The sequence below is a fragment of the Lissotriton vulgaris genome, chromosome 1_1 (assembly GCF_964263255.1).
Source record: "Lissotriton vulgaris chromosome 1_1, aLisVul1.2, whole genome shotgun sequence".
Taxonomy (NCBI): Eukaryota; Metazoa; Chordata; class Amphibia; order Caudata; family Salamandridae; genus Lissotriton; species Lissotriton vulgaris.
Window position 1 is genome coordinate 47,969,632 of NC_141685.1, and position 21,857 is coordinate 47,991,488.

The window sequence follows — 21,857 nt, forward strand, 5'->3', positions numbered from 1 at the left end:
AAGACAGTCTCTGAATCTTAAAGGAGATAAATAAATAAAAAAGTCACAAGTCATCATCACATTGCAATTAATAATCATCGCAAGTGAGGTTCAGGCCAGGTCCCACATCCGATACACACCCCAGAATACACCCCTCAGTCGTCCCCTCCCCCTCCCCCCCAGAGCCCCGCTCGGATGTTGAAAATAACTCGGCTTTAGTCCCCTCCGAGTCACTATGTGATGAGCGATCCCCTGTGTTCAGACCCTCCAGACACAGAACTCGCCAGGCCATCAAGTCATCTTGTAACTTCTCATCCTTTCTAGAGAGCTGCATATGCGTTTCCTCCGTAAGTGTCCATTCTCGCAAATCTCTAAGCCATACATCCACCTCAGGGGCCCTCTGTCCCATTCACGCCATGGCTACCCTGCGCCTGGCCAGGACCAGCATTAATTGTAACAATTTAAACGGGAGCTTCCACCTCCTGGGCCTGGGGATCAGCCCTAACATGCAGTGCAAGGGGGAAAGCGCAATACGGAGACCAGTAGTGGACTGAATACGGGCCACCACATCCATCCAGAAATTCACAACTATCGGACACTCCCAGGCCAAATGCAAGAACCCGGCCCCCCTCCCGCCCCACCTGGGGCAATTGTCTCGTCTATTGTCAGAAAAGCGACTAAGCAAGAGCGAGGTGAGGTATGTGCGGTGTAAAAAGTTGAAGTGGATAAGCTTAAAGCGAGCATTGCAAGACACCCGACGCGTTAATATCCCCACACGCCTGCGCTGCCCCTGATCTAGAGGGGCTCCCAAGTCCGCCTCCCAAGCCGCCCAGGAAGGCGGCAAGGAGGGATCGAATCGCGTTTCATTGCAGTGTAGAGCAAGGCGATCAACCTCCGGCCCCTTCCACAGGACAACAAGATATGTAAAGTGTGGGTCATTTGGGGAATCTCCGGACACTGCGGCCAGACCGACCGGACCACGGAACGCAGGCCCTGGTAATGCAGATAATGCCCACCGCTCAAGCCAAACGATTCTTCCGCCTGTTCATAGGACAGAAAGACCTCCGAGGGGTAAAGATCCGCAAGGACCTCACATCCTACATCTCTACACGTACGGAAAGATAAATGTTGCTCCAGTTGAATTATGGGTGCCAATATCCAGACCTGCAATTCCCTATAAAAGGGTGCCATGCGGAGGATCCGCTCCACAAAGCGTTGTCATACCGCGGCCGTATGTCTGACCACATAGGGGAGGCCGTGGCTAGCCCCAGAGACCTGCATCATCGTGGCCCTACCCGCTAGCAGCTGAGTCTCCCAAACTTCCACACCCGCGAACCACCGCACGGCCGGGAGGAGCTGCGAAGCGTAGTAATAAAGATCAAACCGCGGGGCCTCTAAACCCCCTTCCTCAAAGGAGCGCACCACTGTACTCAAGGCAACTCTACTACGACACCCCGCCCAAAGGAGGGACGTGAGCAATGTGTTGAGAGTCTTAAAGATCCTAGGCGGCAAGGGAAACAGCGAGTTCTGGAGGACATGCAATGTCGCAATCAATGTATTTAAAATTTCTTGCAGATATTCTAGTTTCGTTCCCAGACCCCATGGATTTGACACAGTAACAAATTAGAAACCTCGTCATTGAAAGAGCACTTCTGGAATCAAAGCCTGAGGCTTGAATCTTTGGTGGATGACCTACCACTTCCACACACAAACGTAGACTACTACTTTCTATGCTCAACGGACAGGCTGGCGGCTTTATGACGCGGCAGCGTTCTTTGCCTGTGATGGTTTTGATCAGTGCTTGAAATGGAAAAATAGAAGTGCTGGTACTCTGTGCCAGAGTACCTGCTTGTTTCTGAGAAGTGCTGGTACTCTCCAAATAAATGTATTACATTTCTCTTGAGAAGTGCCTGTACTGTCCCTCTCAAAATAGTACTCCCTACCGGACAGTACCGGCCCATTTAAAACACTGGTCCTGATGTGTATAACTCAAACGGGCAAAAGTGTATCTTCACGCGCTTTGGAAGTTAGTTATCTTAATGGGTGAAAGTGTTCCACTGAATTAAAATGCTATAAAACCCAGTGATGGCTAGCAAACCAGTGCAGCGTCCGAATGGCAGTGGTCAGGGGGAAGGCGGTGCAGTTGAGTGAGCAATGATGTCCCTCTACTTACAAAACGAGTCCTTAACAACCTCCCCTGGGGGGGAGGCAGGTCTGCACTGCCATGCCGGTGTGCAGCCGCAGCTCAGCCTATATTCAGCTTTTGTAGCTGTTGTAATGCTTCACTTTATATTTGACCATGAGTCGCGTGCCACCACGTGACTCATGGACATGGTTATGTCATATGCTATGTACAGTCTCGAGCGTTGCTGCTCGGTTAGGAAGCATCCTGGTACCACCAGATAAGACGTTGGATTCTTCGTGACTGGTTGGCTCTGGTCATGGGTGCTTTGTTTATTAATAAATCCTTGGAAAGAAAACAAGTATTTCTCCTGTTTCCTTACAATAGAAGCTGTGGGATAGTTTCAATCATTAGCCTGATATTCACTTTAAAATAACAACTCCATTTGCTGCATGTCGCTGTGTATACCGCTTTTGGTCCCATTCAGCTCAGAGCCACGAGCTTCAACTGAAACCAAAGCTGCGGTTTGTGTATGAAGCTGTATCCTTGACAGCTCTGGAGGGATGCTATAGTATTGTGTGTTGCATTAACCCATTGACCGCGGCGCGAATTCCGCCGCGGTGCGGGAGATTTATGACTGGGCGTGGTGCCGTCCTCTGCACACGCCCACGTGACGTCCGACGCACGCAAAGGGTTAAATGATTCGATGGCCCAAACCTTTTCAGGCAACGCAGTGAGAATCTGGAACTCACTTCCGCCTCAGCTGCGGACCACACCTCCTCCCAGGCCTTCAAAACTGACCTCAAAGTTCTCCTCCTTCAAAGACACTTCCAAATTTAATTCATGCCCTCTCTATTATCTGAAAGAAGACCTTTTAGTATAGAAAATTTCTATAAATTTCCATTTATTGCAGTACCACCATTTACCTGTGTTTGGTACTTTTTTGTAACATGCACTTTTCTCTTGTAACACACTGTTTGCTACCTCATACATTTTGTTTGGCTTTTGATACTTGCACAAGTGCCACCATTGCCTAAGTAACGTTTGTTCTTGTGTTTGAGTGTCCTCTATTTATTGCAGTATTATACCTCTATTTGTACTTTGTACGCTTTTGTAACCTGCACACATGTCACTTTTTCCTCCTGCACCGTTTGCTACCTCGTGTATTTTGTTTGCTCACGATTGTCACTTTTGCCTCATGTAAATTAGCGTTTCTTTTTGTAATTTGTTCACCAGTAATGTTCTCATGTATCAGTTCTGTTCCTATTGTAAAGTGCTCTGACGCCTTCAGGTAAAGTCCGCGCTATATAAAAACGCATAAATAAATAAATACATGATTCAGTGTCTCGATTCTCCTTGTTTTTAAAGTCCAGATGTGTCTCTGGCCGGTCAGCCTCCATCTTCCATGCCTCTGCCCCCCCCTGAGTCCTCCTCCTTGAGGCTGCACGCCTGCTCTACTGCCAGGCCTCGACCCCAGCTCTGGCAGCACGAGACGCCACGTGCTCCCGGCGGGAAGCTGGGTCTGTCCTTAGCGCATGTGCAGTTGTTAATACAAGGCCCACTTTAATCCGCCGAGGCAGTGTCTGTCCTCAGCGCATGCGCAGTTAATGCGAGGCCCTCTTTAACCTGCCAAGGCAGTGTCTGCCCTCAGCACATGCGCAGCTGGTGACCCAGCAGGCTCTCTTCAGCCCACACTCCGGGGCAGAAGGCAGTGTCTGTCCTCAGCGCATGCGCAGCTGTTGACCCAGCAGGCTCTCTTCAGCCTACACTCCGGGGCAGAAGGCAGTGTCTGTCCTCAGCGCATGCGCAGCTGTTAACCCGGCAGGCTCGCTTCAACCCACACTCCGGGGCAGAAGGCAGTGTCTGTCCTCAGCGCATGCGCAGCTGTTGACCCAGCAGGCTCTCTTCAGCCTACACTCCGGGGCAGAAGGCAGTGTCTGTCCTCAGCGCACGCACAGTTAATACGAGGCCCTCTTTAACCCGCCGAGGGCTGTCTGTACTCAGCGCATGCGCAGCTGTTGACCCAGCAGGCTCTCTTCAGCCTACACTCCGGGGCAGAAGGCAGTGTCTGTCCTCAGCGCATGCGCAGTTAATGCGAGGCCCTCTTTAACCCGCCAAGGCAGTGTCTGCCCTCAGCGCATACGCAGCTGTTGACCCAGCAGGCTCTCTTCAGCCCACACTCCGGGGCAGAAGGCAGTGTCTGTACTCTGCACATGCGCAGCTGTTAACCCAGCAGGCTCGCTTCAACCCACACTCTGAGGCAGAAGGCAGTGTCTGTATTTATTTATTTATTTTTATTTATTTACGCATTTTTATATAGCGTGGACTTTACCCGAAGGCGTCAGAGCGCTTCACATTAGGAACAGAAATGAAACATAATGAGAAACATTACAAAAGAGCAGATTACAAAAGCATACGTTACTTACATAAGGTAATAGTGACAATTGTGAGCAAACAAAATACATGAGGTAGTAAAAATTGTGAGCAACCAAAAATACATGAGGTAGTAAAGGTAAAAGTGACAATTGTGAGCAAACAAAATACTTGAGGTAGTAAAAATTGGGAGCAACCACAAATACATGAGGTAGTCAAAAGTGCACAAGAGGAAAAGTGACAAGTGTGTAGTTATAAGAGAAAACAGAGTATATTTTGAGGTATAATACTGCAATAAGTGCTAGGCACAAGAACAAGCGTTACGTAGGCAAGGTGGCACTTGTGCAAGTATCAAAGGTAAAAACATGTGAGAGGTAGCAACCGTGTGTTACAAGGGCAAAGTGGTGTGTGCATGTTACAAAAGGGCACCGAAGACAAGTACATGGAGAATACTGCAAAAAGGCAAACACTCCAACCACAGGACAAACACTGGGAACACTGTACTCAGCGCATGCGCAGCTGGTGACCCAGCAGGCTCTCTTCAGCCCACACTCCGGTGTTCTAACTATATTTCCACCCCCATCGTTTTGTACACCCCCTACGTCAGAGGGGTGTCAATTCATGCAGGTTCTGCCTGTCTATTCGTGCTTCCCCGTCTGGCTGCACACCCTCCGAGTGTCACTCACTCTGCGCATGCGTGCTTCGGTTTATTGATTTTTATTTATGCGTTTTTCTCTCGTGACATTATTCCCATTTGTGCGGGGGGGGAAATAACCCAATCTGGCAACACTGGTTGCGGCGGCATTTATCATTTATTTGGGGACATTGACACTACTGTCACTGAGTGTCACCAAATAAATGATAAATGATAAATGCGGCCACAACGGACCTGGAGTGCAGCGCGGCCGCCCCCCCTCCCCCCCCCCCCCTCGCTCCGCCGCTGAGAGGATGGCTGCTGTAGCAGCGGCTGTGGCGAGGCAGGGCTCCTATGGGGCCACAGAGGTTAACACAGGCAGAAGTCACCTGCACCAGGTGTTCACTACATTCCAATGAGTCTCAGTAACTGAGTGTTTACAAGACGGATGCAAGGAGATGAGGCATGAAGTATGTTCACACAGAGCATGTGTGCAGAGACGTCAGGCGGTGAATGCAGCTGGAGCCGCAGTCCTGCGTCCTGAGATCCCCGAGACCCCTCTATCACTCCTGCAGACCTGGTGTGCAGGGCTCACTTAACCAACACTTCACAATAGGAACAGAACTGAAGCATGAGGAGAAGATTACACGCCAGCACGTTACAAAAGCAAACGTTACATTACATGAGACAAAAGTGACAATCGTAAGCAAACAAAGTACATGAGGAGCAAACGGTGCACAGGAGGAGAAAGTGAGGTGTGCAGGTTACAAAAGCGAACAAAGTACAAGCAAAGGCATAATAATGCACCGGAAACCGACGGCTCGACCACTGTTGTCTACACATACTGAAGTGCTCGGTCAGTGATGCAGGGTGGCATCTGCTCATGTATCTAAACATAGCTCACTCAATCCTGACCCTCACTCAATCCTGACTCTCACTCCTGACCTGGCCCTCACTCACTCCTGACCCTCACTCAATCCTGACTCTCACTCCTGACCTGGCCCTCACTCACTCCTGACCTGGCCCTCACTCAATCCTGACTCTAACTACTGACCTGGCCCTCACCCACTCCTGGCCCTCACTCACTCTTGACCCTCACTCAATCCTGACCCTCACTCAATCCTGACCCTCACTCAATCCTGACTCTCACTCCTGAACTGCCCCTCACTCACTCCTGGCCCTCACTCACTCCTGACCCTCACTCAATCCTGACCCTCACTCAATCCTGACTCTCACTCCTGACCTGGCCCTCACTCACTCCTGGCCCTCACTCACTCCTGGCCCTCACTCACTCCTGACCCTCACTCAATCCTGACTCTCACTCCTGACCTGGCCCTCACTCACTCCTGGCCCTCACTCACTCCTGACCTGGCCCTCACTCACTCCTGACCCTCACTCACTCCTGACCCTCACTCAATCCTGACCCTCACTCACTCCTGACCCTCACTCAATCCTGACTCTCACTCTTGACCTGGCCCTCACTTACTCCTGACCTGGCCCTCACTCACTCCTGACCCTCACTCAATCCTGACTCTCACTCCTGACCTGGCCCTCACTCACTCCTGGCTCTCACTCAATCCTGACCCTCACTCAATCCTGACCCTCACTCAATCCTGACTCTCACTCACTCCTGACCCTCACTCAATCCTGACCCTCACTCAATCCTGACCCTCTCTCACTCCTGACCCTCACTCACTCCTGACCCTCACTCAATCCTGACTCTCACTCCTGACCTGGCCCTCACTCATTCCTGGCCCTCACTCACTCCTGAACCTCATTCAATCCTGACTCTCACTCCTGACCTAGCCCTCACTCACTCCTGACCCTCACTCAATCCTGACTCTCACTCCTGACCTGGCCCTCACTCACTTCTGACCCTCACTCAATCCTGACCCTCACACAGAGAGCACGTGTGCAGAGACGTCAGGTGGTGAATGCAGCTGGAGCCGCAGTCCTGCGTCCTGGGATCCCCGAGACCCCTCTATCACTCCTGCAGACCTGATGTGCAGGGCTCACTTAACCAACACTTCACAATAGGAACAGAACTGAAGCATGGGGAGAAGAGGACACGCCATCATGTTACAAAAGCAAACGTTACATTACATGAGACAAAAGTGACAATCGTGAGCAAACAAAATACATTAGGAGCAAACGGTGCACAGGAGGAGAAAGTGAGGTGTGCAGGTTACAAAAGCAAACAAAGTACAAGCAAAGGCATAATACTGCCCAGGAAGCCGACGGCTCGACCACTGTTGTCTACACATACTGAAGTGCTCGGTCAGTGACGCAGGGTGGCATCTGCTCATGTATCTAAACATAGCTCACTCAATCCTGACCCTCACTCAATCCTGACTCTCACTCCTGACCTGGCCCTCACTCACTCCTGACCCTCACTCAATCCTGACTCTCACTCCTGACCTGGCCCTCACTCACTCCTGACCCTCACTCAATCCTGACTCTCACTACTGACCTGGCCCTCACTCACTCCTGGCCCTCACTCACTCTTGACCCTCACTCAATCCTGACCCTCACTCAATCCTGACCCTCACTCAATCCTGACTCTCACTCCTGACCTGGCCCTCACTCATTCCTGGCCCTCACTCACTCCTGACCCTCACTCAATCCTGACCCTCACTCAATCCTGACTCTCACTCCTGACCTGGCCCTCACTCACTCCTGGCCCTCACTCACTCCTGGCCCTCACTCAATCCTGACTCTCACTCCTGACCTGGCCCTCACTCACTCCTAGCCCTCACTCACTCCTGACCTGGCCCTCACTCACTCCTGACCCTCACTCACTCCTGACCCTCACTCAATCCTGACCCTCACTCACTCCTGACCCTCACTCAATCCTGACTGTCACTCTTGACCTGGCCCTCACTCACTCCTGACCTGGCCCTCACTCACTCCTGACCCTCACTCAATCCTGACTCTCACTCCTGAGCTGGCCCTCACTCACTCCTGACCCTCACTCAATCCTGACCCTCACTCAATCCTGACCCTCACTCAATCCTAACTCTCACTCACTCCTGACCCTCACTCAATCCTGACCCTCACTCAATACTGACCCCCTCTCACTCCTGACCCTCACTCAATCCTGACTCTCACTCCTGACCTGGCCCTCACTCACTCCTGACCCTCAATCAATCCTGACTCTCACTCCTGACCTGGCCCTCACTCACTCCTGACCCTCATTCAATCCTGACCCTCACTCAATCCTGACTCTCACTCCTGACCTGGCCCTCACTCACTCCTGACCTGGCCCTCACTCACTCCTGACCCTCACTCACTCCTGGCCCTCACTCAATCCTGACCCTTGCTCACTCCTGACCCTCACTCAATCCTGACTCTCACTCCTGACCTGGCCCTCATTCACTCCTGACCCTCACTCAATCCTGACCCTCACTCAATCCTGACTCTCACTCCTGACCTGGCCCTCACTCACTCCTGACCTGGCCCTCACATCCTGACCCTCACTCACTCCTGACCCTCACTCTATCCTGACTCTCACTCCTGACCTGGCCCTCACTCACTCCAGAACTGGCCCTCACTCACTCCTGGCCCTCACTCACTCCTGACCCTCACTCACTCCTGACCCTCACTCTATCCTGACTCTCACTCCTGACCTGGCCCTCACTCACTCCAGAACTGGCCCTCACTCACTCCTGGCCCTCACTCACTCCTGACCCTCACTCACTCCTGACCCTCACTCTATCCTGACTCTCACTCCTGACCTGGCCCTCATTCACTCCTGACCTGCCCCTCACTCACTCCTGACCCTCACTCACTCCTGACCCTCACTCTATCCTGACTCTTACTCCTGACCTGGCCCTCACTCACTCCTGATTCTGTGCCTGGTTTAATGCGCCTGCTGCTGTACTCTGTGCATCTCAGCGCTAGAAACTTGGCTCTCCAAGTTTGAAAAGTCAATATTCGATGTGGGCCCTGGAGATGGCTTTGATGCCATGATTTAGATTTAGATTTAGATTTACTTTTTTTTTTTAAGTTAACAGAACCTTTATTGAATAGTAAAAATAATTTGCATTATAATAAATTAAAATAACCAACATGGTTTCATAACTATTTCTTGCCACGCTGGGCGGTAGGTTTGGCAGAGTCCTTATCGATGTTATCTTTGCTTGTGGGTGCAGCCTTTGCTGCCAGTTCCCCCTTCTTTTCACTGGTCTTTTCCTTGGTTGCCACTTTGGCAGCCACCTTGTCCTTGGGCTTTTTGGCTGGAATTGTGCTAGCTTTGTCCGAGTCCACCTTTGCTTTAGGAACAGCAGTCTCACCTTTACTGCCACTTTTTTCGCAGCCTTCTTAGCCGCATCACCAGGTGCTTTTGGCTTCTTAGCAGCTGCACCAGAAGTTTTAGGTTTCCTGGACACAACTTTCTTGGCTTTGGGCACCGGTTCTCCATTTGGGTCACTGTTCTCAGATACCTTCTTCAGAGTTTTCGGTCTGGCTGGTGCCGGCTTGAACCTTCCTGTGGCACCTTTCGCTGTAGAGTTGGTCGGTCTCATCAGAAGGCCCTGCTCCATGCCCTTTCCCAGCGCTCGCCTCAGCAGTACTCGGAGCCGCACGGAGTCCACAGATGGGTAGGTGGTGAGGATGTATGTGCGGATGGAAGGCACAGTAGCACCTTTGCGGTCGGTGTTCTTCCTCAGGGCTTCCAATACCATGCTCAAGGTCGAGGGGTGAATAGGAGCATCTGTTGCTTTTGGTACTTTGAGGGCTTTTGCTTTCACCTCGGCAGCTGGTTTAGTAGGCACTGCTTTCGAAGAGTCAGGTTCGGCGGCCGCGGCGGCAGCAGCAGCAATCCTCTTAGAAGCCATTTTACCGAGAAAAGATGCTAAAAACAAATGCCCACCGAAAAATAGAATAAAAAATAAAAGCCTCTTACAGGACGGATACTATAATTTACACCACAGAAAGGCTCCTATCCTTTATTGTACAGTTAATTAAAACTCACAATATAAAACGTACATCATTAAAATCCATGAGGGGCGTCCCTCTTGGCGCTGCATGATGAATCAAGAGATTCAAATTCTGCTGCCAGAATCAAAACAAAAACCAAAACAAAACGAGTCCTTGTCATCTCGGTTGAGTCGAATCTTTATTCTTACAATAACGTTCTGTGGATTTCTTTCAGTCTTGAAATGCCTCCTTTTAATGTCACAAGCGAAGTTTAAGGAAGACCCCAGAGCATTTCGGGATTGAAGTAGGGTGACCAACTGGCATGGGTGCCAATTCAGGGCAAACATTGGCAACAAAAGTTCCGTTTTACAGACAGAGGAGGTCACGCAATAGTATACAAGTAAGTAAATAGGCACCCAACACAAGTACAAGTCAAAATAAGGTTATATCAGGTTGAGACACCGCGCACTTCACAAAGTGCGCAGGTCTGTTTGTGGTATTTCATAGGATTTAAGAATCTTGAAGCTCTAGGAAATGGCAAAGCTAGCACTTTTTAGGCAACAGCGGTTTAAAAAATAAAAGAACTGATAAAAGCATCCTCCTTAATATTTGGAAATGAAACTTTTACAAACATCTTCTTACCACCGACCTGGCACCATTTCCCCAAGGAATCCCACCCACAGGACTGCAGTAAATCGAGACCTTTTGTTTGCCTCTTTCATCCTAATTGTGGAGATAACCGCGCGGCTGCACTACCTTGATCTTGACGGTATTTTGTCTGTGGGATTTGCTGAAACTTTCAGTGATAGGACAACTGGGCACAGATGAATGCCAGAAGCCAATGTTGGCAGCAGTTTTACATGGATCTGCAGCTCATGAGGCAGAGAAAGATATTGGATCCACAGGAAGACAAATGGCACTTGATGGCGAAACGTTTTTTGCAGGACCTTTTAGATGCAGAACTAAATATGTGAAGAAAGCAGCCCTTCTGCAAACCGATAACATCTCAGATGTTTCAAAACTGTGCATGTGTCCTAATCTGTGATGCTTGTTGCTTGCCTTAGTATAAATGATCTGTGAGACGCCATGCCTTCTTACATTCACGTTCACAACATATCAGTACAATGGCTCATTTAAAGTAGGACATCCAAACCAAGAAACTCAAGATAGCCACCAGAAGCAGGGCAGAGAGGTGAATGAAGGGAGGGGAGGGGGGGGGGGGGCAGGGCAGTGAGACAATATAGCAAACATTTCGAGATAAACTCCCGCATTGGCAGTCACAGCAGAAACAAGAAATCTTTCACTTCAGGCAGCGTAACATGAACTCTAGCAATGAACAACCCTCCCGCATTCAAGCAGCCTTTACATGCGCAGATTCACTACTTGCCGCATTTCCATCTCTTTGCAGCCGCCCGGCCCCCTCTGGCTCCCCCCTCCCTCTGAATCACCGAAATTTTTTTTTTATTCTGGCAGCAGAATCTGAATATCGCGATTCATCCATGTAGCGCCCAGAGGCACGTCCCTAATGGTAAAAAGCGACTGGTATCCAAATGTGATTCAAACACTCCTAGGACCAGAGAGTGATACCTCCGTGGCACGCCACAACTTTTCTAACACACAAGCAACCAGCTACTGCGTCCTCAATTACTCTATTTCAAAAGTCAAAAAATTACTTTATTCGGTTTCAGTTAGGAAAAACCATAAAAGTACATACATATAAGCCAGTTACGTTCATGACATTTGATACCATTTTTTTTTTTTAAAAGACGACTTAGTCCAAATAAAATAGCTTAAAATATAAAATTGATACTAAAAACCAGACAATATATAAATCAGAAAAGGGGAAACAAGGGGACCCTACTCACAGTGGAACCAGGGCAATATGTTTATCCAAAGAACAGTGGTTCCTGTGGCATATTTATTTTACACAATATTCAATATAACAGCTTAAATAAGCACTATTGACTTATAACAGAAAAGGGTTTGGCAAGAAAAGAAGCACACATATATACCAATTTTTAGAAATTACTTCTTGTATTTCAACTTAAGACACTATCTATCTATCTACAATCATAGAACACTGTGCTTGAAAAGGTTCATTCCCTATGGCGTCGACGAGTATGCGTAGTCGCTATAAGTACGTGCGTTAATAACAACTGACTATTGTATCTTGCTTCCAAACAGTGCCCGTCTGGGTATACTGTAAGTCATTTCCTTATTCTATCACGCATAGGTTGCATCAATTAAAGACACCACAAGGTATTATTCGTCCATCTTAGTCCACATATAATTATCAATTATAGCGACTACACATACTTACACAATTCTCACTTTCCCCTAGATGTCCCTCACTGTTTAGTCCTGACGAGACCTTTACCAAGCAGGTCGAAACTCCGTCGACGCCATAGGGAATGAACCTTTTCAAGCACAGTGTTCTATGATTGTAGATAGTCACTGTTAAGAATTGCTTTATTATTGCGCTTGGTCATTTTCCCTTTGTAAATATCCATAACAACAAAACTGTACAGACCACTTATTGTTTAATGTTCTGTTTTTTGTTCACAAATCACTGGGGACACATTGCACTTTTTTTGTATATATGTCGCTGTTATAAGTATTAGACTGAGTGTCTTAAGTTGAAATACAAGAAGTAATTTCTAAAAATTGGTATATATGTGTGCTTCTTTTCTTGCCAAACCCTTTTCTGTTATAAGTCAATAGTGCTTATTTAAGCTGTTATATTGAATATTGTGTAAAATAAATATGCCACAGGAACCACTGTTCTTTGGATAAATATATAAATCAGAGCAAAGTTGAAAGTGCATCGATCTTCTATTATAAATTGCTCCTGTGGGGAATACAACATTTTTAAAAAATAGCAATATTTAACGCCAAGCAGTCTATTTCATTTTGACTAGAGATAGCTTTTGCAATCGCGCCAGACTCATGTTTCCCAAAATGTTGATACTAAAAACACACACAAAAAAAATTCCGACCGAGGTTAGACAGCAAAAAGAAGGGGATGATGGACGGAGTGTTGAACATTGCAAGCAATCACCCTCAGTCAACTGATCTGGGTTAATCCATCATCGTTCTTTAGCTCACTCTGCCACCCCAGTTCAGACATGGCCATATGCAAATCAGTCTGACCCTGAGCCTCATGGGAACAGTCCAGCCCGAACTGCAATGCCATGTCTTCCCTGGCCCGGAAACAAGCATCCTAGGACCGGTTTCGGGTTCATAACCATCATCAGCAAGGATAGCTTGACTCCAGTGGCATGGAGAGCACAGGACCCACGTCTGAGCATACCCTTTCCACATAGGGCGAACAAAACAAACAGTGGCAGCCCTCTTCATTCATTTGTTGGTTGTTGTGTCACTCACATTTTTCTTCCACTTCCTAAAGTCTACAGCAGGGGGCTATGGGTCAACCCCCTTCAGCCACTGACTGACTTTAAATTGTGATTGATGGCGTTTTTCAGCCAGCTCACATGTGCACAGCCGCCTGAAAAGGAGTTTGTGCCTGTGCCATTACCAGGTCTTCCAATGCACAACGTGTTGTGTTTACACATGCTTTACAGGGGTTGTGGGGTCGATAAAGCGCTCCGTGGCCTACCGGGTGCGCTCAGCGCTAAATAATACTGAAGACCATGTAACCAAACCACCCCAATCCACCCCAGTCCGGGCCTCCAACGAGATAGCGCCTACTCAAGCTCTCACCGGCAGGGGGCATCCTTCCACCACCCACAGGGGAGAAGCACATAAACCCAGATGTCATACTCTATTTGTATGAATTTTATGAAATTCGAATTTGTATACAGTAATTGAAACTATAATTGTGTTTGCTGTAATACCAACTCTTTATGAAAATTTGCATGTCTAAAACTTCACGTTTAAAAAAAAAATGTCTTTTATGATTTTATTATCGAAATAAAGACTTTAAAACCGGAACCTGAGAAGAGACTTAAAGTTGGCGCTCAAAAGTGTGTTGATCATATTACTGATCCAGGCAAGGCTTGGCATACTATTTGCTTAGATTTCATCGGTCCACTTGCTGAATTTTCTGGTGATATGCGGTTTGCAGTAGTCATTGTTGACGTTCATTCGAGGTGGTTGGTTGTTAAGTTTCTGAATAACATTACTACTAAATCCACTATTGATGTACTGGAAAAATTGTTCCTTGATGAGGGTGTTCCTCATATTTTGTTGCCGGATAATGGTACGCAGTTGACCTCTGGTGAAATGCGTTGTTTTCTTGAAAAGTGTGGCATTAAACATTCTTGTACTTCTTTATACAATCCCATGGGTAATGGTATGGTGGAGAGGGCCAATAGATTGGTGAAAGGGACATTACAGTTAGCTTTGGTAAATCGCCTTCCATGAGACATTTGATTGATGAAATGTTGTGGGCCTATCGTTCTATTGAACATAGTGTTACTCACCTTGTACCTTTTCAAGTCATGAGGGGGTGGTCACCCGGTTCTAGGTTAGTTCCAGCATTGCTTAAAGATTGGGTGTGAGAAATTGGCCTGATATATGATGTTTCCAATTCTGGAACCACCTTGTATCAGTCCAAACAATCCCTTATGGTGTCAGGTTGTAAGTCAACCTTGTTAGACAGGCTATCCTAGGGGTAGCATGGACTAAGCAGCCTTAAAGGCTTAACTTAAGAGGTCGTGTTAAGCGAGCTGTTTTACCACATACAATCCTGTAATATCAAATGAAAGGTCACCACACAAGTATATATTATAAAAATATATGTGTTTATTTCTAAAATAATCCCCAGTACTCTTTATGAGCAAAGGGGCACAAGCATTAAATCAAAAGCACAGTATAACATACAAAGTTGCACAATTATGGATGAGGGCAGGTGGCCACTCAAACCATATATTAGGAAGTGGTATGAGAGATACCAATCGAACAGTGGTTAGGCCTAGGGCCTAGGGAATCGCTGGGAGCAGTCTGGACTAGCAATGCTGAAGTCGGGAAAAGCCCGCGGGATTCGGGTGCAGCACGTAAAGTGCGGCTTGCACCAATGCAATGTCAATGGTGCGTAAAAGTTACACAAATATAGTTTAAAGATACTTCCGCTGAACCTAGAGGAACAAAACTTAAGACACAGACCCTAGAGGTGTGTACCAGTGTGGGAACACCGGCGTTGCAATGTTACCTCACCCACAGGAAGTGGGTGCACAGGGTCGAAGTGGCGTCGGGTTTTGACACGCAGGCTCTTGGTGCTTGGAGCTGAAGATACTGCAGGCGATGGGAAGCAGAAGTTTCCGGTGTGATCCAAGGGTGCATCAAAGTTGAGAAGTATCTGAAAGCAGAGGGGACAGAGTCTGGGTCACTCAGCAGTGACCAGGGTGGAACCAGGACGGAACCAGGCAATGTTGGTGCAATCAGATGGTTGTCGAGGAGCTTCTCTCCGCTGTCACGTGGGCTCTGGGGCATCTGCGATGTTCAGAAGCAGGTCACGATCTGTCCCACGCAGGCTCTCACCGTCAGCGCCGTCAACACTTGGCAAAAGCAATCCACGCGGAATTGGGAGATTGCTTCTCACTCGGACCAGGAGGGTCAGAGCAGGTGCTCCTTTTCACAGGAGCTGGTGCAAATCTGGAGCAACCAGAAAAGCAAGTCGGTTTAGGGTTTTCGTAGGCACAGGGGCCACAAGCCAGCTGGCAAGTGACCGGGCCAACGTGTCAAGCCAACACAAGCAGAAGGGCCCCACGCAGCACTCGTCGAGTGTGGAGGGGGTAGCTTCTGTGCAAGAGTAGCTCAGGGTTGGGGCTTCTCAGACCCCGGTGCACAGCTTCAAGGATCACTCGTGGGCTGCACAGTCAGCGCCTCGTGGCTTTTTCAAGATGGCGTGCCCCACGCTTCCGGTCGCCTCCACAGGTCTCATCTCTGCAGGGACTGTGGATCGGGCTGAAGGAAGGCAGGCAGGCAAGCTTAATCTCGTTGATCTCTGTCGCTCGAGTTCCGGCGGAAACTGCAACAAAGCAAGGGTCGAGGTGCTGGATGGTGCCTGTTTGCACGGTATTCACCTGTTACAACGCATTTTTTACAACGCACTACCATTACAACGCAGGCATTACAACGCATACCATTACAACGCATGGCGCTGGGGGGCGCTCTAGGATAAGAGGTAAGTTTAATTTACTATCCAACACCTTCCCTAGGGTCCACGGGGACTGGAGTTAGAATAGTAAATTATACTTACCACTATCCAGCACCCCAAAGCGCTATGCGTTGTAGTGGTATGCGTTGTGAATACCGCGTTGTAATGGTATGCGGAGTAAAAGTATGCGTTGTAACGTCATACATCCTGTTTGCACAGGGTGGTCACTCCTTGACCACAAGGGAGATTCTTCAGTCTTCTATGTCGAGTAGGATGTCGAAGGGTCCAGAGTTTCATTTCTCATGTTTCATCAGGATAATCTGAGTTGCATTGGCACTGCTCCCACTCTTATTCGAATCTGGTGGGCTGGATTACCTGCTAGGTCCCCTCCTATGGGTGGGACCAAGGAAGGGGGTGGATACACCCCTTTCCTTTGATCCAGGCCGCGCTGGGACAGGGGCTGGTGTGCCCCAGAACCGGTTTGGCCGGATCCTGCAAGGGGCAGCCTTGTGCTCCCCAGGCAGTGTCTGGTTTCTTTCAAACCTTCCTGCTACAATCCACTATCTCCTGTCTGGGGTGGTGTAACACCGCCCTGCGACCAGAAACCCTTTGTCCAGGCCACCATCTGCTGAGTTTCGTTCAGCAGCAGGAGGCCAGACCCGTGTCTGTGGCAGAGGCATCCATTTTGTGGATCTTAGGCTCTTTTAAAATCAACCGCGTTTCAGTAAAGTAACATGTCTTCTCCCTCTAGAGGGGTGGAATGCTACCCCCGTCGCCAGGACTGGCGAGGGGGTAGTATTCCAATTCGTATGACACCTTACTCGACATGTTTTGATAAAGGCAAACCAAAGTTGCTATATAACCGCGAGGATTATAAGGCACTTAATAGTATATGGTTTGGCATTATCCCGGATCAGCTTAGGGAGTTGTTCCCGACAGCTGCAGACAGGCTCAGCTCATGCCAGAGCTCCATCTCACATTAAACCACGCACTCTGCCTCCAGGATTGATAAGGCCTTCCATAGGAGTGACTCACAGGTTTATATGTGTCCAGATATAGGTTTAGATATAGGTATACTATATCTAAGCAAGGAGTGATTACACCAACTTGCCCCAGCTGAGTGATCAGCGAGTTGTGTCAATTTAAGAACCAGCCAGGGGTGGCAAAAGATATGCTGCAGCCCCTGGTAGGCCCTGGTGGCACCTATGCCCTGAGCACCTATAGTGCATGGTAAAGGGGCTGACAAGGAGTCCATTTCCAATTGTGGTATGTACCTATAGCACATGTATTATGAATTTAGAGAGAGAACAGCAGGCTGGGGGTATGATTAGCAGGCCCACAGCCTCAGTAAGTCGAAAACCAGTGAAGCAAAAAGCAAAAAAAGGGGTGACCATAGGATAGCAGACCCTACTCTCCTACATTGGGTTTTATCTGGAGGGGAGTCTCCTGAAGCTTTTTCTGATTCTAAATTTAGGATTGGAGATTGGTTAAAGGTGAAGAGTGGAAGGGTTAAGGGTGGTCTCTCTGAATTTTCTGATCCTCAGCGAATCATTAATGTTGGAAAACATTTTGTGGTGCTTGAAGGTGGGCAGAAGTGGAACTTAAGGAGGGTTGCTCTTTATCAAAGGAGGGGTTCTGTGGTCAGACAGGCTAATGACAATGAAGGATGTTCTGGTGCTATGTTTATTCCTGATCATCATCAATGTTGAAACAGAGAAGATGGGTCAGTTGGTTGATGAACAGAATGGTTCTGATGAATATAACCCTATTCCTGATTTTGCTACAAGTTCAAGATCTAGCTTGGTCCCCAGATTCTGCCGACCTTCGAAGAAGAATGACACGGAAGAGCCACAAAAGCACAGACTGTGGAGGAAGCAACTCACCCAGTGCCAGCCCCGCCGGCCTGTCTGCTGTTCCCATCAAAGTGCGCCAAAAGTCATCTCGTCCTGCAACTGCTCTACCTCGAAAGCCTACCTTCAACAGAGAACCAGGGACTTCCATAGAGCACTGGAGCTGCCCCCTTGCATCCTTCAGGCACCCCAATAAAGACTGTAGCACTTGGGAATGGCAAAAACCTGACGCCGAAAAGTACCACTGCATCTGCGCTCCCGAGCCCAAGCTGAAGTGAGCCAATGGTGCCAGCGTGGTCTCCGAGGCCTCCAGAGACAAAGCCCACCTTGGACTAGGCCACTGAGGACACACCCGGAGACTGTTTGCAAGCCCCCTCAAGTTCAAGTTCAAGTTTATTTTATTTATGTTTACGGAACTCACATGAGATCCACATAAAAAGAAGAAAGAAAAAAGAACATACTTTACAATCCATTAAAAACATGCGAAGAATAATATTTAAAAAACAAAGTTATACAAATACAAGGTAATCTGAACGCAGAAACTCCCAATTAATACAAAGGCAGAAAACATTTTAAAAAGTTATATAATCTATAACAAAACATTTCATTAGGAGGGTTGTACATGGCCGCAATAAAATCTGTAGCAGAGAGAATATTTAATTTGAGACAAATGGGTTTTAGCCACTTTCGCCTATACGACATTAGAGCTGGACAAATAAAGATGACATGGAGCAAATTCTGGTTATTCATATTACAAAGATCACATGTGGAAGATGAACCGTACCATCTAGATAGAAGAGAATTCAGGGGTAGTAAGTCCTGCCTTACTAGAAACAATAGACGCCTGACTCCATGGGGAATATTCCAAGAAACATAAGATTGCGCCTTCCCCAACAAACAGGAATCAGTAACTGGAGTACTACCTTTTTTAGAGGTACAATTCTCTCTATCCAGTTGGAACCCTAAATCCCAAGATGCGGATTTCAGGAGGGTTTTCAGCTGATGTGCAGGTAACGAAAACAAAACAGCTTCGTCTAGATGTAATTGGCTCACGGCAAATCTAAAAAAATTTAAAATTAAAGAGTGATCATTCAAATTTCCCAGCAGCTCAGTTTTTATAAGATGTCTTAATGTACCAGGCTCACCCTTTGCTAGGCTATAAACCCAACGCACACTCCCCGCTAAACCTTGGACCCAGCTACTTCTTAATCCAAATTCCTGTCTGAGAGCAGCTGTAGAGCTACCCGTATGGATAGATAAGAGGCTACGAAGGATTTTACCTTCAGAGGAGTTCAGAAAACTCCAGCAATTCATATCAATTAACTCTATTCCTTCCATAGAGTAGAGTGGCTGGAATTTTTGCTCGATACACCTCCAGCAGGATCAAGAAATGCCTTCTGCCTGTAGCTTTATATAGTGAGATCAAACTCCTTGTGGAAGGGGAGCGCCACTCACCTCGAATGGGCGGCACCTGAACGGGGAGACCATGAACGCTAACCCTCCTGGGTCCCTGACGACCAGGAATCCACCTTTCTTTTTCTCCCTGCAGGAACCAGACCGACCGACAGGACAGAGCGCTAACCCGGATGCGGCATTTCCCAAACCCAGAGACCCCGGAAGTGACAACCCGGAAGCGACCTGCCGTGAACCCGGAAGTCCCGCCCCCAACAACAGACCAAGAAGCAGAAAAGCCGGCGACGAAGAGAGGAGAGCGTTCCAGGTAGCCGACTCGTGGCAGGAGACAGCGCATAGTGGACCAGCGAAGGAGAGTGGACGGAGTGAGAGGAGCGACGAAGAGGAAGCGGAGGACGTCTGGACCGAGGAGTGGTGGAGTCCTCTGGAGGTGGCTGGAGAGCGGCCGTGACTCGCTGGAGAGTCACGGCGGGGCACGTGAGTACCTTGTTACCGTCTCCGTGTTCCCCCCTTTGTAGATATATGTAAATACTTCTGTACAGAAATAGACCACATGAATAGATCACCTTTGCACTGTATATATATATATATAGATTTAGTAGTATCACTGCACCTCTATCTTGTACCATAGCCCTAAACCCCCCCTCACTCACTTGAGCACTCTTCTTCTCCCCGTCCCCCCCATCTCGTCCCTTCCGTCTGAACCCTTCCTTCCGTTCCCGTCCTCACGTTCATTCTTGTCCCCACATGACCCGGTGCTGGTGCTAGTACTCCATAAGTCCGTGCTGAAAAGGACTAAACCCCTTTGCCTCTCTGTTTCCCTCCGAGGTTACACCAGAAGCTCCCCCGGAAGACCAGAAGACAATCCCCCGGAAGATCCGTTTGCCGGCTGGTGAAAAGGGGAACAGATTCTACGGCTTCCAGTCACCAACCCTTCCCTACCCCGATTGTTAATCCTACAATAAAAACAGCTACCATAGCCAAGTATATACGGCCTCCACGCCTGTTATTCCGGTCCGCACCAACCCCCAGTCCACACTCCTTCCCTGCACAATAGCTTTCCGGGTGTTATTAGCTATGTGAGCTTTTTCACTTAAATTGCTCATAACAATTTTACCAAGGAAAGTGTAAGATTGCACTACTTCCAACTTTTGGCCCCCCACAGTCCAATGAAAGTTCACAAACTTAGACTTCTTCCTACCCGAGAAGCACATCACTTTACTTTTTGCGATATTTATCAGCAGATGATGCTTTCCAGCATAATTATACAATGCATGCAAGCGATTATTCAGCCCATAAGGCGTTAAATCAAGAATCAGAATATCATCAGCATACATAAGACATACAATTGGGGAGCCCCCCAGGCTCGGGGCAATACCTGTACTTGTAGGAAGAACCTGTGGTAGATCGGCTATATCTAGACAAAACAGCAAAGGAGCCAATTGGCAACCTTGCTTTAACCCATTAGCTGTGGGAATAGTTCCAGAAAGTCCTCTTACCCCTCCCAACAACACTCTGCACCAGGTATCTGAATGCAAGGCACGAACTAATCTAAGAAGAGTGGAAGGCATCCCTACAGCAGATAACTTTCCCCATAGCGTTACTCTATCTACTTTGTCAAAGGCTGTGGAGAAGTCGATAAAGGCCCCATAAACTCGCCCTCCACGAACCTTGACATATTTCTCAGTTATAACCTGAAGTGCTGTCAAGGGTACCGTGCTTTTGTCTAAAGCCGGTTTGTTGATAGGATAAAATTTCGGCCGTAGACACCCAGTCATTAATTAGTTTAAGAAGACATTTAGCAAAGACCTTGCCAATAGCGCCTAATAAGGCGATTTGGCGGTAGTTTTGAGGAAGGTCTCTAGCCCCTTTTTTAAAGAGGGGGACTAGAATGCTCCCTTTCCAAGATGGGGGAACAGTGCCACTAATAAAACAAAATTTAAACACAGGAAAAAGGATTTTTCTCCATAGTTCGCTCTGATCTTTTAGAACAGAAATATGAACCTCATCTGGACCCATGGTGCCAGAGGAGCGCATGCCCTTAATTGCTAATTCTATGTCCTTTTCGGACGGGGAATCCAAAGGAAGAATGTCCTCATTAAGAGAATCATGATCCCATGACGTGCCATTGCTGCTATATAAATGCTTAATGTATTGCTCCCAGATCTGCTCCTCAATGGATATTGGTGTAGGTTTAGATCTAGAACCACAACCCTCACCAATTAATGACCAGAATGTCCTGGCTTGACCCTTATAAGAGGATTCCCGGAGTTTAATCCATAAAGAGTCATCCTTATCTCTTTTCAGTCTGGCCTTCAACCTTGTTCTCCTTCTTTTAGCAGGGCATTCCGGTGATGAAAATCCGACGCCTAAAGACGCCTAAAGACTCTTCTGTACCCATTGCCCCTGGCCCCTGGAGAAGAGGACCAAAGGTGTTCCAAGCCTCACAAG

At 48.0% G+C, this 21,857-nt stretch overlaps 1 protein-coding gene and 1 pseudogene across 1 annotated transcript in view; both read right to left on the reverse strand.

Moving 5' to 3' along the window:
• Positions 1 to 21,857, reverse strand: part of LOC147737166 (uncharacterized) — a 498,742-nt gene that overhangs the window by 228,115 nt on the left and 248,770 nt on the right. The gene's annotated exons all lie outside the window — the stretch shown is intronic.
• Positions 9,189 to 10,028, reverse strand: LOC147737167 (uncharacterized; annotated as a pseudogene).